Here is a 16976-nt window from a genome sequence, read left to right on the forward strand (position 1 = left end):
TTACAATCATGGCGGAAGGTAAAGGGGAAGAAAGGCACATCTAAGATGGCAGTAGGAGAGAGAGAGCAAAGAAGAGAGTGCCATTTTTAAACCATCGGATCTCATGAGAACTCACTCACTATCAGGAGAACATCATGGGGGAAATTGCCTCAATGATCCAATCACCTCCCACCAGGTCCCTCTCTCAATACATGGGGATTATAATTTGAAATGAGATTTTGGTGGGGACACAGAGCCAAACCATATCACCTACATAAATGACTCAAGTAATGACTACATTGGCAAATTTACATGTAAGAATATACAGGTAAGATTATATCTCTAATTATATTATTTTCTTTCACACAGCGTCTTGCTCTTTTACCCAGGCTGGAGTGTGGTGTGGTGGCACAAACAAAGCTCCCTGCAGACTTGAACACTTAGGGTCAGTAGATATTCCCCCCTTAAGCCTCCCAAGTAGCTAGGAATACAGGTGTGCCATCAAGTCTAGCTAATTTTTTAATTTTTATAGAGATGGGGTCTCACCATGTTGCCCAGGCTGGTCTAGAACTCCTAGCCTCAAGCAATCCTCTTGCAACAACCACCCAAAGCACTAGGATTACAGGGATGAACCACCACAACTGGCTTCCATTTATACAATTTATGCCCAAATGTGAACTGCTGAGAGACTTAGCTAAACATGTGACTATCCATGATCAAGTAAGCCTTGTTGTAATACGAGTAGAAAGAATAGGCTAAACCCAAGCCTTTTTAAAGAGACAAAATGACAACAATTCTTCCTTTCTACTCCATTTACATTTATATGCCTCATGTATGTTATTTCATATTGCTATATTTTCCTGTACCCTATTATTTTCTGGAAAAATTTTAAATTAAATTTTAAATTTAATAAAAATCTTAATCACTGGTTTTGCTTTTTGTTTAGGTGATCAGATAATTTTAAGACAAAATTATAAGAATATATACATTATATTTGGAAAATTATTGCTTTAATCACAAAATATTGAGCAAATTTCTTTATATTGGATCATGTTTTTCTCTTCATTTTAATATTTCAAGTAAAATGGTTCCTTCAAAAATAATAAAATTGATCCTAAATATATTGAAATTATTACAGATTTAACTATGACAGAATAATATAATCAAATGTCAAAACGGTAAGTAATACTAGTCACACTGAGATGTGAACACATAAATAGAATGTATTAATCTTTACTAAGATAACTTTAATGTATGAACCATCTTTTAGAAGAAATACAAACTTGCCTTTTAAAAATGGTCACTTTTGAGATTTTTAAAGCACATATCTCTTAAATAACATTGGATAAATTTGTTACACCAGTTTTGTTGTTGTTGTTGTTGTTTTTTGAGACGGAGTCTTGCTCTGTTGCCCAGGCTGGAGTGCAGTGGCACAATCTCGGCTCACTGCAATCTCCACCTCCCAGGTTCACGCCATTCTCCTGCCTCAGCCTCTCCAAGTAGCTGGGACTACAGGCGCCCGCCACCACGCCTGGCTAATTTTTTGTATTTTTAGTAGAGATGGGGTTTCACTGTGGTCTCGATCTCCTGACCTCATGATCCGCCCACCTCGGCCTCCCACAGTGCTGGGATTGCAAGCGTGAGCCACTGCGCCCGGCTACACCAGTTTTTTTAAATTCAAATATGCATTAAATAAACACAAAGAAGATTGAAATATTTGGAAATTATAAGCAGTAGAAAGTGTAAGGTGATAAAATCCATTGATATGGTTTGGCTATGTCCCCACCCAAATCTAAACTTGTTTGTATCTCCCAGAATTCCCTAGTGTTGTTGGAGGGACACAGGGGGAGGTAATTGAATCATGGGGGCTGGTCTTTCCCACGCTATTCTCCTGAGAGTGAACAAGTCTCATGAGATTTGACGGGTTTATTAGGGGTTTCCACTTTTGCTTCTTCTTCATTTTATTCTCTTGCCACCACCATGAAAGAAGTGCCTTTTGCCTCCCACCATGATTCTGAGGCCTCCCCAGCCATGTGGATCTGTAAGTCCAATTAAACCTCCTTTTCTTCCCAGTCTTGGGTATGTCTTTATCAGCAGCGTGAAAATGGACTAATTTTATGTTGCTTGAAGTCAAAACTAAACTATGGAATTTGTTCTTCATTACAGATGAGTACAAGCTCCTGCATCCTCATTACAAGCTCCCTTGTATCAAACAATATGAGAAGAATGGCCCACCATCCTTTCCTCTTAGACAAATTAAAGTTATTTTGCTCTGCATCACTTTTCAATGAAACCCCTGTAAAGAAATTATACGATAGAATTTCTGCCAAATTCATTAATCCTTTTTATTATCTTTTGGCTTTTATATACTTTGATGATTTAAAAAGATTGAATCAACCACTAATTTAGGCAAAAGGTAAATACAATACAAAGACATTTCCCCTGGAAACATTTAAGTGTGAGTTGCCACCGTAAAGACCCATTACCCAACTTTAGTTTGTATTTTCCACAAAAAAAATTCCTATGCTGCATGACCACAATACAACCAGTAATATCAGAAAACCAACATTAAGGCCAGGCATGGTGGCTCATGCCTGTAATCCCAGCATTTTGTGAGGCCAGGGCAGGCGGGTCACCTAAGGTCCGGAGTTTGAGACCAGACTGGTTAACATGGTGACACTTCATCTCTACTGACGATACAGAAATTACCCAGGTGTGATGGCTTACACATGTAATCCCAGCTACTCAGAGGCAGGAGAATCATTTGAACCTGGAAGGCAGAGGTTGCAATGAGCCAAGATCGTACCAGCCTAGGCGACATTGCACTCCCGCCTGGGAGAGAGTGAGACTGTCTCCAAAAAAAAAAAAGAAGAAAGAAGAAAGAAAGAAAAAAGAAAACCAACATTAATACTTTACTACCATTGACTCCCTAGACCCTATTTGTTTCACGAGCTATCTCAATAATGTCCTTCCTAGCAACATGATCCACTTTACAGTGAAACATTCCATACAGTTGACATATCTGTTTATGCTCTTTCAGTATAGAACATTTTCTACCTTTTGTTTGGACATATGTGACCTTCACACTTTGATGATTATAAGTCTGTTAGTTTATAGCATATCCCTCAATTTGTATTTGTCTTCTCTTTTCTCACGGTTGGACTCAAGGTATGCATGTTTAGTGAAAATATCACAAAGAGATGCTGTGCTCTCTTTACGTGCTCTCAGGTGGTGCATGTTTTTGATTTGTCCTGATGATATTCACACTGATCACTTGATTAAGGTAAAGCTAGCTAGGCTCCTCTACTACAAAGAAAGAAATGCTCTACAAATTTACCACTCTTAGGTATTTTAGGGGAGTTTGTTTTGAAACTATGTTTCTAATTAAGCTTTCAATATATGCATTTACTTATTTATAACAATATGGGCTCATGTTTTTCTCTTTGATTCAATGAGTAGTAATCCATTTTGCCATTAATTATTTAAATTCTCAAACAGACAACAATTTAATCTTTCAGGATGACCTTATTATTCCTTTCAACAGTCTTAATTTTTAACAATATATATTCCAGGATCATCTTGTAATTTTTCTGCACCAGCCCCAGAATCAGCCCTCATTCTTTTCAATGGAGCATGTTATTGAGAACCAAGATCTGAGGGTTTAGTACCCTCATCGTGATTAGGGTATCACTTGTACCAGTTGCTTGGCCTCTCCGTCTGTCTGTCTGTTTCTCTGTCTCTCTCTCCATATATGTATCCATACACATTTATATTGATTTTTTTTAGATTCCATGATTTCATTACTGATACATCCAGTTTAATCATCAGGCTTCATACTTGTTTATTTCCATTCTATATTTTTAATCCATTCTCTGGCTTTGAGAAATTTGGCACCTGGTTTTATTTTTTCAACTTGTTTTCTTATTTTATCAATTCTCTGTTTAACCAATGTCACATCTTTTCCACCTTCTTCCTGACACAGATTCCTCTTCACCATGCTTGTGCTCTGATATCCTGTGCCAAAACGGCATTTAAAATCCTTAATTACATGAGAAATGAAGAGAAAAAAACAACAGATCAAAAAACAAACAAATGCTCAAAATCTTGCATCATTGTAACACTTCAAAGTTTACCCCAGTATTTTTTTCTCAAAAAAAGTGAAACAATGTATATTATGTGACAAGCATAGAGCAAATGTTTTCTAAACTGATGATAGCTCTGAGAGCTTTACCCTAAGTCACGTTTGTTTGTGTGAGAGATTTGAAGATCTATCATCTAGTTGTCAATCCCTAGCATATTACTACACTCAACTTGTCATCTCTTATTCTGTGCAGTTCCTTCATTCACTCATGCATTCAACAAATGTTCACTGAGCACGTATTTGAAACCGAAGATGCCAGCGTTGTACAGTTAGTCCTAATCCCTTCACTCTTGCACCTTATCTTAGAATGGTGAAAATAAAAATAGAGAGAAATAAACAAATGATACTATTGTGATGGGTTGTGCTATGCATTATGTGGGAAGCAATCTTCTGAGAAACAGAAGCTTGGGAGACCACATTTGGATTTAGTTGTACAAAGACAATTTCTTTAATATAGTGATATACAAAATTATAGTAAATTGGAAATATAGGTAGAAATAGAAGAGGCTTTATTTTGTATACTATAGTGTATGTGGAAAAACCACTGATGTATTTCAAATAAGAAAACAACATTATCAGATTTATATTTTATAAATAAAGATCTGCAGTTCTGTGGGGTACACATTACAGGACATTTTAGCTTAGGCCAAGGGTCACCAGTGATGGTCTGTAGCTTAAATCTGACACACTGACTGTTTGTGTAAATAATATTATATTGGAATGTAGCCATCTCAGCCTGTTTTCTGCTGCTATAGGAGAACACTACAGACTAGGCAACTTATAAGGAACAGAAGTTTATTTGGCCAGTGCTTTTGAGGGTGGGAAGTCCAAGAGTTTACCATTTGGTGTTGGCAATTGGAAAGGGTCATCCCATAGTGGAAGGGCAGAAAATGGATGGGTGAGAGAGAATGAGAGAGGGCAAGAGTACGTGAAACAGAGAGGAAAAGACGATGGAACTCCTAAGACAAGAGACCCAGTTTTGAAAAAATGGCATTTGTTCATCTAGGAAGATGAGATCCTTAGGAACTAATATCCTCCAATTAGCTCCATCTCTTAAAACTGCCACAATGGCAATGAAATTCCAAATTAAGAACTTTTGGGGGGCACATTCAAACTAAAGAAGTAGCCATCCTCACTTTTGTATATATTGTATATGACTGCTTTTTTCACTCTAATGGCAGAATTAAATAGTTGCCACAAAGATCCAATGATCCACAAAGCCTAAATATTTATTGTATGTATCTTTCTAGAAAATGTTTCTTAACTCTTGATTTAGGCAAAAAATAATAGTAACTTGTTACCAAGGTTTTGGTAATATATATGGCAACGCTTGGACAGATTTGAGATCTAAGTTGGTAAGGATGAAAATAGAAGATAATTCCTAGTTTTGCAGATTTACGTGTTGATAAATTGTGGTCTTTTTTACCTTGATGGTGCCATGATTTTTGTATTTCACATTTCAATTTTTCTTTTCCTTATACTTTCCATCTCTATTCTGAAATTTCTCATGTGTTTATGTGTGTTGCCTTCCCAGCAGCTTTAACATATTAATCCCAGTTGTTTTCCTCAGCCATTATCATGATTAATTTTTTCCCACTACTTAGAAGTTGAGCAGGTTTGGGAGTTTGTCTTTGTCTTCCTTGCATCATTACCTTCAAATATCTTCAGTGTCACCATGTGCTTAATGTGGGCTGTGGTTTTCTAAAGGATTTTCTTGCACTGTGCTTAGCTTTAGGTCTTCATCATGTGCTTGTACCTAGAGAGGACATCATTCTATGCTCTTTTTTCCCTCCCACAGCTATAGATTGCTATTGTTTGTTAATTAGTGCTGGCTAACCTGGTGGGGGTTGAAGAAGGTGAATTTTCTTTGGTGTCCAGTTTTAGTCTCAGTCTTAGGCAGATCCTGTGCTACCAAGTCTCAGATGTGGGGTTTCATCAGGGTTTCTGCCACTTTCATATCACTAAGAGCCTTCTGATTCTCTTGGTAGACATATATTTTTTCCCTTTCCCAGGGATAGAGGACTTTTTTCTTTTTCTTTTTCTCCAGCTATAGTAAATCTTCTCCTGTTCTCTCAGAATAACAAGATTGTTGCTCCTGTCCAAGCAGTTTAAAGCTTTTGCTCCTTGGAGGAAACATGATGTAAACAAGACTTTCTCCTTGCTGCAGTAGCAGCTGCTCCCCTTCTGCAGTACAGCTCTGTGGAAGCAACTTTCTCCAGTCTCCCAACCTGCCCCCAACCTCATTATTTCTCATGAGCCCCTAGTGGAGGTCATTGGAGCAGAGCCTAAGAGTAGGCATGAACCCCCCTATGTCTGTGGCAGTGAGATATTGCATGCTGTCACACCAACCAGTATTGGTACAGCCTTACAGTTCAACCACTTATTTTAATGATTATTGTATAATCAAGGCTTCAAATAGTGGGCCTATTGAAAACAGGAGGCATATAGTCAATATTTTTTTAAATTAACCCATATTTTACTGATATTAATTCATTATATGCTTATATAATATGTTTCAATAATTTTCCTGTATGTGAGAATTCTAGTTTTTATTATCATCAAATATGGTGCATGTGATTTTGTGTATGTGTTTATTCTGTGTTTACAGTTACATTTATTTCTGCAGAATAATTTTCCAAAAATAATATTACTTGCTTGAGCATATAATAAGCACATTTAATTTTATTTAAAAATATCCTTCTGGATAATGTTTCTAAACACTATAGCATCTTACAGTTCCACCAGTAATGTATGAGGACTCCCATGTGCTTTAACAGGCACTGGATATAATTACATTGTTTGATTTTCCAAACTATTCATTGATATTGTAATATTTTTGATAATCTTTTCCCTAATTATATAAAGACTTTGTATATGTCAGTTAGATATTTGCATCATTTTCTGTGGAATTTGTGTTTTAAATTTTGGCCCATTTTACACAGGATTATTTAATTTTTCTATCATCATTAAAGGCTATTTTAAAATATTGGTATCTAATATTCTTCATTAGATGCTTTCTATATCTACTTTTGACCTTTAGTCTTTGGGCAAAATCTTATATAATTATAAATCTAATACCATTGTATAATGGGAGATGATAAATATATAAGGAGACCTATTATTAGTCTTTTAAAAAATATTAATTGGACTTAACATAGTTCTAATATACCTGGAATATCTTTATTAAACTCTTCTTTAAGGGTCCATATAGCACTTTTCATACCAAAGTTTCTACCTGTTTTCAGTGGCCTTTTCAGATAGAGATCAAAAGAAGACTATGCAATATAGATCCCTAACACAGAGAAAAGATCTGAAGCAGGAAATCAAAGAAGTTCCCCTGAGATTTCATTTTCTCATTTATTCTCACTGTGGTGAAGAATAAAAATGTTAAATTTCAAATTCTAAGAAAAAGATTAACCAAAAATTGCACCGTAACAAATTCAGGGCTCAGATTTTAATCTACCAACAAATTGATCATTTAGTATTTTCGTAATTTTTCTATCACCTAGATTACAATGACATTATCTGCCTTTTTTCATATATATATATATATATATTACAAATATGTATGTGTGTGTTTGAGTTATTTGAAATACTGTACTGCAGATCAATATCTTATGCAAATTCTTTCATTTAATTCTGATAGTAATTTTGAGATGTGAATAATCTTTTTTCACATTTTACAACCCAGAAAAATACCACGAAAGGCTGTGTCACTTTCAAGATTACAGAAAGACTAGAATAAGGGAAGTGAGACTAAAAGTCCATTCTTATATTTTTGAGTGAATTTCTCTTTCCAAACATAATTGATCATATTGAGATGACCACTTCATGTATCAATCACGGAGATAATGTTGTTTTCTTTCAAGACATACTTGCATTTTACTTCCTGTCTACACTACTATACAGTTATTCTGATGAAAAGATGGTCATCTTCCTACCCTGCTACCAGGTAAATTCTTCTGTCTTGCTCATTATTGTATTCCAATACCTGGCATAGAGCCTGGATTCAAATTGAGGAGTTCTGTAATAAATGTATTCGAACAAATGCTATTAATGAAAGTTGAATGGTACAGGCATGAATAAAAACAACAAAAGCCTTCTCTTTAGTGGCTAGAAATTGTTGCAACATTTTTAAAATAAAATTTATTGCATATATACTTAATTGTGTTTTTAAAATACTACAAAAGTAAAGTTACCTACGATTTTATCTGAATTTTGTTAGTGGATTAAATAACCAGTACACATATGAGAAAATCAACATTATGTTATCATTGCAGAATATCTCATATATTGTTTATTTAAAGCATATATAAAATTTGTGCACCTTCAAGCCTATAGTGAATTAAATAAATAAATATTATATATAATGTACAGCTTATGTAAAATAAATTAAAAACATTAAAATTTTAAATGCATGTGACTAATTCGTTATCTGTATCAGTATAACCCATTCACTAGTATAAATTATCCAGCTTGTTAAACATTTTATTTAACTAAGTTTTAGTTCACTTACTCTTCTTTTTAATGGAAAAATAAAAAATGTCAATTTTTACATTAAATAATCCAAGTATATTATAAAATATGAACTCAATTATTAAAAATAATTTGATGGTTTCTATAAGTTTTGTACATGTATAAGATTTATGGGTATATGTATAAATATACTCTAATTAAATCACTAGAGTATGTTAATAAATCAAGTTGTGAAACACATTTTTTTCTATTTACCCATTATGAGATTACTATGTAATATTTGGATTCAGTAAAATCATAAGTGGCAATCTATTCTGCACTTATTCTAAATCTGCTAAGATTTATCAAAAACATTTGTTCTAGTTATTCAGAAGTAAAAACATTTTTGTTTATTTTTCTTGAGTAAATATAGTTTCTTAAAACTAAAATAACTGCCTAAAAATGCTTGATTTTAGCACACACAAATTTTTTTTTTATAATATGTCTTTTCTCTGGGAACTTGAAGGCCATCTTTGTAAATAAAAAAGAAATAATCAACATATCTTTTTTGTGTGTGTGAAGTGAAATTTTTTTTTAATTTTATTATTATTATACTTTAAGTTTTAGGGTACATGTGCACAACGTGCAGGTTTGTTACATATGTATACATGTGCCATATTGGTGTGCTGCACCCATTAACTCGTCATTTACCATTAGGTATATCTTCTAAGTCCATCCCTCTCCCCTCCCCCCCCATAACAGTCCCCGGAGTGTGATGTTCCCCTTCCTGTGTCCATGTGTTCTCATTGTTCAATTCCCGCCTATGAGTGAGAACATGTGGTGTTTGGTTTTTTTGTCCTTGCAATAGTTTGCTGAGAATGATGGTTTCCAGTTTCATCTATGTCCCTACAAAGGACATGAACTCATCATTTTTTATGGCTGCATAGTATTCCGTGGTGTATATGGGCCACATTTTCTTAATCCAGTCTATCGTTGTTGGACATTTGGGTTGGTTCCAAGTCTTTACTATTGTGAATAGTGCCACAATAAACATACGTGTGCATGTGTCTTTATAGCAGCATGATTTATAATCCTTTGGGTATATACCCAGTAATGGGATGGCTGGGTCAAATGGTATTTCTAGTTCTAGATCCCTGAGGAATCGCCACACTGACTTCCACAATGGTTGAACTAGTTTACAGTCCCACCAACAGTGTAAAAGTGTTCCTATCTCTCCACATCCTCTCCAGCACCTGTTGTTCCCTGACTTTTTAATGATCGCCATTCTAACTGGTGTGAGATGGTATCTCATTGTGGTTTTTATTTCCATTTCTCTGATGGCCAGTGATGATGAGCATTTTTTCATGTGTTTTTTGGCTGCACAAATGTCTTCTTTTGAGAAATGTCTGTTCATATCCTTCGCCCATATCTTGACTTAAATTATGATTGATAAATCTTAAAGGAAAGATAAATCCAAAAATTATGATGAAATAAATGATGAAGAATATTTAAAAACTACTAAGATGTATTGGAAATTATGAAAAATTTAAAAGTAGACATGGATTATGTTGAACTGGGTATATATGTAGATAGATAAGGGTATAGTTTTGGAGAAGGTAGAAATATATATTCTTCTGGAGGAGAAGTATATTTTATAAAAAAAGCACAACACTGTTTTTATATATATGGTACAAGGGCAAAACTAGGTTGTACATTATACACTTTTTAAAAAGACTATATTAACTAATAAGTAAAAAATAGACATTATTTTAAATTGCATTAGCCTTTTTAAAGTATCACAAATGGGGACAAATATGCTCACAAGAAAATCTCCTAAAAGAAGTGAGTACATTCCCTCATCAGTCCTTTGCTCCTAATTATAACATAATGGAAGATGTCTGAAGTGGTAGGTGATTAAATTTAATAATCTCAATTTCAGTTAAATAACAAAAGCATCATTAGGGGAATAAGTGGAATGTTCATAAACCAGGTCATTATTATTGTTTAATATTCATTATTTAACGTAATTATGGGCCATCTAGGGCTAACTTATCATCTTCCTTTTACAGGTGTGTCTCTAATCTATATTAGGAAAATAATAAGAAAATTTAGAGCTTTAAAAAGTTCTCTAGATGGCCACATTCAGAACCTTCAAAAATTGTCCTAAAATTTATTTTTTCATTTTAAAAATTATTCTATCACTAACTCTGCAAATATTTATTCAAATTCCTCTTTATATATGTGCTGTAATCCAGCCCCTAGCACAGTTTTGAAGAAAGATGATGTCCTGTTCTTAACTAGATTGGGTGCTGATGTCAGAGTAGAAAATATACAACTTAAATACACATTAATTCTATAATTTCAGATAGTGATAAAAATAGAAAAAATAAAACTAGACAATTGTTTCTGGGAGCCAGAGGTCAAATCTGTCTGGGTGGGTAGAATTGGACTCAGACAAAGTAAATTAAAAGGACAAGGCCCTAAGCCAGAAATAAATTTAGAGTAACAATCAGAACTTTAGCATGGATTAAACATAATGGGGAAGGGATGGCTGGCTATTGATATAAACAGAAGTAGGGAATATACCCTATCTTCTTGAGAGTGGTAATCTAAAATATTTAAGGGCTGGAAGAACAAATATGCTTCTGTGGGTTGTCATGAAGTATCACTATAAGTTAAAGCATATTTTCCTCTGATATGGCTTGAATGTATCCCCACCCAAATCTCATTTTGAATTGCCACATGTTGTGGAAGGAACCTGGTGGGAGGTAATTGAAATGTAGGAGCAAGTTTTTCTCGTGCTGTTCCAGTGATAGTGATTAAGTCTCACGGGATCTCATGGTTTTAAAAATAGAAGTTTTCCTGCACAAGTTCTCTCTCTCTTTGCCTGTCACCATCCATGTAAGACATGACTTTCTGGTCCTTGCCTTCCACCATGATTGTGAGGCTTCCACAGACATGTGGAACTGTAAGTCCATTAAACCTCTTTTTCTTCCCAGTCTCAGGCATGTTTTATCAGCAGTAGGAAAACAGGCGAGTACAGTAAATTGCCAACAGTAGAGTGGGGTGTTGTTGAGAACATACCCCAAAATATGGAAGTGGCTTTGGAACTGGGTAACAGGCAGAGGTTGGAAGAGTTTGGAGGGCTCAGAAGAAGACAGGAAACTGTGAGAAAGTTTGGAACTTCCTAGAAACTTGTTGAATGGCTTGGCCCCAAATTCTGATAATAATATGGACAACAAAATCCAGGCTGAGGTGGTCTCAGATGGAGATGAGGAACTTACTGGGATCTGGAGCAAAAGTGACTCTTGTTATGTTGTAGCAAAGAGACTGGTGGCATTTTGCATCTGGTCTAGAGATTTGTGGAACTTTGAGCTTGAGAGAGATGATTTAGGGTATCTCACAGAAGAAACTTCCAAGCAACAAAGGATTAAAGAGGTGATTTGGTTGCTGTTAAAGGCTTTCAGTTTAAAGGGAATCAGGGCATAAAAGTTTGAACAATTTGTAGCCTGACAATGCACTAGAAGAGAAAATTCCATTTTCTGAGGAGAAATTCAAGCCAGCTACACAAATTTGCATAAGTAACAAAGAGCTGAATGTTAATCCCCAAGACACCAGAGAAAATGTCTCCAAGGCATGTCAGAAGTCTTCATGGCAGATGCTCCCATCACAGGCCTGGAGGCCTAGGGGGAAAAAATGGATTTGTGGGCTGGATCCAGGGTCCCCATGCTGTGTGCACCCTAGGGATTTTGAGCCCTGCATCCCAACCACTCCAGCCATGACTAAAAGGGGCCAAGGTACAGCTTGGGCCATGGATTCAAATGGCGCATGCCCCAAGCCTTGACAGCTTTCATAAGGTGTTCAGCCTGCAGGTGCACAGAAGTCAAGAATTGAGGTTTGGGAACCTCTGCCTAGATTTCAGAGGATGTTTGGAAATGACTGGATGTCCAGGCAGAAGTTTTCTGCAGGGGCAGGACCCTCATGGAGAACCTCTGCTAGGTCAGGGAAGAAGGGAAATGAGGGGTCAGAGCCCCCACACAGAGTCCCTACTGGGGCACTACCTAGTGGAGCTGTGAGAAGAGGGACTCCATCCTCCAGACCCCAGAATTGTAGATCTACTGACAACTAGCACTGCACACGTGGAAAAGCTGAACACACTCAATACTACTGCACAAAAGCAGCCAGGAGGGAAGCTATACCCTGCAAAGCCAAAGAGGCAGAGCTTCCCAAGGCTGTGGGAGCCCAACTCTTGCATCAGCATGACCTGCATGTGAGATATGGAATTAAAGGAGATCATTTTGCAACTTTAAGATTTGACAGCCCAGCGGGATTTCGGACTTGCATGGGTACTGCAGCCTCTTTGTTTTGGCCAATTTCTCCCATTTGGAATGGCTGTATTTACCCAACCTCTGTACCCTCATTTTGTCTAAGAAGTAACTAACTTGCCTTTGATTTCACAGGCTCATAGGTTGAAGGTCCTTGCCTTGTCTCAGATATGACTTTGGACTATGGACTTTTGAGTTAATGCTGAAATGAGTTAAGACTTGGGGAGATTGTTGGGAAGGCATGATTGATTTTGAAATGTGAAGACATGAGATTTAAGAGGGGCCAGGAGTGGAGTTATATGGTTTGGTTGTGTCCCCACCCAAATTTCAACTTGAATTCCCATGTGTTATGGGAGGAGCCCAGTGGGAGGTAATTGAAACATAGCATCAAGTCTTTCCTGTGCTGTTCTCATGATAGTGAATAAGTCTCACAAGGTCTGATGGTTTTAAAAATGGGAGTTCTCCTGCACAAGCTCTCTTTTCTCTTGTCTGCTGCCATGTGAGATATGCCTTTCACCTTCTGCCAGGATTATGAGGCCTTCTCAGCCATGTGGAACTGTGAGTCCATTAAATTTCTTTCTTTTGTAAATTGTCCAGTCTTGGGTATGTCTTTATCAGCAGCATGGAAACAAACTAATACAGCCTCTAACCACGAAAACCACAGCAGCTCCTATCCAGATTGTGCTAGCAACTTATTCCAAGTGAGTGTTTATATTTCATACTATAATGAGAAATTCTGATTTTATAATTTTAATGAAAACATAGAAACAGAGCATATGTTTCACAAATTACATAGTTATACCCTGTAATTTTGACACTTTGTAATATTTAATAGAGATACCACATGCTTTACTCCTTTGAAAATTTGTGTGTGGTGGAGAAAGGCACACAAACCTTGCCTGTCTAAGTCTACACTTGGTAATTATGGATTGTTTGGGGGCCTGTATTCTAAGGAATGGAAAGAAATGAACTGAAGGCTAGAATGGCTCTTCCAGAGTTTCTTTTAAGAAACATAAAGCCACTAGTGATTCTACATGCTTAGGTAAGCCAATAGATATTTTCTTAAGACTGAGTCTTGCTGTATCACTCAGGCTGTAGCACAGTGGCGCAATCTTGGCTCACTGCAACCTCTGCATCCTGGGTTCAAGCGATTCTTGTGCCTCAGCCTCCCAAGTAGCTGGGATTACAGGTGTGCACCACCACTCCTGGCTAATTTTTTGTATATTTAGTAGAGAAGTGGTTTCTCCATGTTGGCCAGGCTGATCTGGAACTCCTGTCGTCAAGCAATCCACAATTTTTTTCTTTCAAAGTGCTGGGATTACAGGCATGAGCCACTGTGCTCAGCCACCAATGGATAGTATTTTAGCTGATTACCTCTTGAGATATCCCTGATGAGTTATAAAAATGTCATAAGCTTTGGGTCTGGGCGGGGTGGCTCATGCCTGTAATCTCAGCACTTTGGGAGGCCGAGGCGAGCGGATCACTTGAGAGCAGGAGTTTGAGACTAGCCTGGCCAACATCATAGTGAAGTTCGGGTTCTACTAAAAATAGAAAAATTAGCCAGGTGTGGTGTTCAGTGCCTGTAATCCCAGCTACTCGGGAGGTTGAGGTAGGAGAATCACTTGATCCCTAGAGGCAGAGGTTGCAGTGAGCCAAGACCGCACCATTGCACTTCAGCCTGGGCAAAAAGAGCAAAACTCTGTCTCAAAAAAGAAAAATGTCGTAAGTTTCATAAGTTACTGAAAATTGGTTAACAACACCATCATACATGCTAAGATTTTCTGTACCAATGTAGAATTGAAATATGGTAATTTTCAGAGTGCAACATTGAGCTAGTAAGGTAAGCTGGAGAAATGATGGTCACACTACCTTCTGATTCAGGATCCTTTCAGCTGCCAGTTTTGCCAGTTGCATATTGCTTCAGTCAGAATAAATTCTGGGATTTACTGTAGTGCCTCTTTGTGCCATAGAGTCTGGAAAGGAAAGAAAAACATTTCCAATATTTTCTCAAAGCTAAGATACTCAGAGTAGACACACAAGATATAAATGCAAAATCGAGCAATGTGAGATAACATTCATCTGGGAAGAGGCCATCTCTTTTCAAGTAGAGCAGTAGTAACATATGTTTTTTCTGGGGATGCCACAGTGGAGTTTCTAGTACATAGTCCCCATCACCATGGAGGTTACAAGTTGGGCAATGATATAGTAAAGTCACTTTTCCTGATGGGGAGACTCAAACTTTTTTGCTTCTCTATTCCATAAATTCTAAACTTAATAATCTGTAATATATTTCTGTGTAATTAAGCTAGCTAGAGTTTACAATACAATAAACAAATCTGCAATAGAATAAAACAGTTCCTGACAAATCAGATTATATGGCTTAAGCAAATAGATTTTTTGAGACATGAAAATATAAAAGCAAGTTAGTTATCTTCAAAAATGCCTGGACCCAAAGGCTCAAACAGTGTTTGATTTCCCTCTTCCACTTCCATGTAGTATTCACTCTTAGGCACTATCTATGTGATGTCACAACTCAAATCTATGCATCTTACAATCACAATAAAAAATACTTTTCTTTGTTGTTTTTTTTTTGAGACGGAGTCTCGCTGTGTCGCCCAGGCCGGACTGCAGTGGCACTATCTCGGCTCACTGCAAGCTCCGCCTCCTGGGTTCATGCCATTCTCCTGCCTCAGCCTCCCGAGTAGCTGGGACTACAGGTGCCCGGCTAATTTTTTGTATTTTTAGTAGAGACGGGTTTCACGTGTTAGCCAGATGGTCCATCTCCGACCTGTGATCCCCCCCCTCCCCGGCGCCCCCTCACCTAATTTTATGCCTCATTACAGGTCTCACTGTCAGCAGCCCACCTCCGCGGCAGGCTTCCCATGACTACATATATGAGCATGAAGAGGGATGATTTTCTAAAGAAACTCGCTATTAGCAAAACAGGAAAATGGATGCAGGGCAAGAAAATACAAGCACAGAAAACCCTCTCCCAACAACCTCCCTCACTGTCTTTCTCACATACACACATATTACATTAAGAATCTTGGCCGGGTGCAGTGGTTCACGCCTGTAATCCCAGCACTTTGGGAGGCCGAGGCAAGTGGATCACCTGAGGTCAGGAGTTCGAGACCAGCTTGACCAACAAGATGATACCCCGTCTCTACTAAAAATACAAAAATTAGCTGGGCGTAGTGGTGGGTGCCTGTAATCCCAGCTACTCGGGAAGCTGAGACAGGAGAATTGCCTGAACCTGGGAGGTGGAAGTTGCAGTGAGCTGAGATTACGCCACTGCCCTCCAGCCTGGGTGACAAAGAAAGACTCTGTCTCAAGAACAAAACAAAACAAAACAAAACAAAACAAAACAAACGTACAAGAAAACCTTAATTTCAGAAATAAGGAAATTCAAACATTGTTGATAAAATCTGTATATTTTGATGTTGTACATCAAAATATGTACAGTAAGCATGTTGTACAAAGAGAATAGGAATAATTGTGCAGACAATGGAATAGGAGAGAGAGCAATACACATTTTGAAAAACTAAAAAGTTGTTCAGTGTAACTGTTATCTGTTGTACTCTGTGTGGTGTCTGTGGGGAACTGAACAGTAGCAGGAAGCATCCAGAAATGAAAAATTAGAAATCTGAGATTAATGTATGAAAAGATAATGAGGCTTTGAAAGCCATGATAGCAAATTTAAAATTATTTCTAACAGCACAGGAATGTCAGGGCACATTTTTAAAGGGGAGTGTGTGTAGGTGTTGGAGGCAGGGTGATCGAATTTTCATTCTAGACATATTGCTGAAGCTGCTCCTGAAAGAGACAGGAGAGGGCCGCTAAAGTTAGGAGGCCTTGCACTAACCCAGGACAAAGTCACAATCGAAGTCTTGGCTAGGACTGTGACAAGTGAGATCCAGGCATGGAACTTGAAATCCTAGGGAGTTGCCTTGCTTTTTTCTTTTTTTCGAGAAGGAGTCTCGCTCTGTCACCCAGGCTGGAGTGCAGTGGTACAATCTCAGCTCATTGCAACCTCTGCCTCCTGGATTCAAGCCATTCTCCTGCCTCAGCCTCCCGAG

The 16976-nt window shown here is 37.3% G+C and overlaps 1 long non-coding RNA gene across 1 annotated transcript in view; it reads right to left on the reverse strand.

Annotated features, from left to right (window-relative positions):
* Window positions 1-3876: 3876 nt before the first annotated feature.
* The window catches only part of LOC115835376, a 42699-nt gene continuing 29599 nt past the window's right edge, over window positions 3877-16976 (reverse strand). Inside the window, exons 3-4 of the long non-coding RNA XR_004030342.1 lie at window positions 14770-14873; window positions 3877-4018 (exon numbers count right to left, since the gene is read on the reverse strand). This is a non-coding gene — a long non-coding RNA (uncharacterized LOC115835376). The remainder of the gene's footprint in view (window positions 4019-14769; window positions 14874-16976) is intronic.

The sequence above is a fragment of the Nomascus leucogenys genome, chromosome 6, assembly GCF_006542625.1.
Source record: "Nomascus leucogenys isolate Asia chromosome 6, Asia_NLE_v1, whole genome shotgun sequence".
In the NCBI taxonomy this organism is placed as follows: domain Eukaryota; kingdom Metazoa; phylum Chordata; class Mammalia; order Primates; family Hylobatidae; genus Nomascus; species Nomascus leucogenys.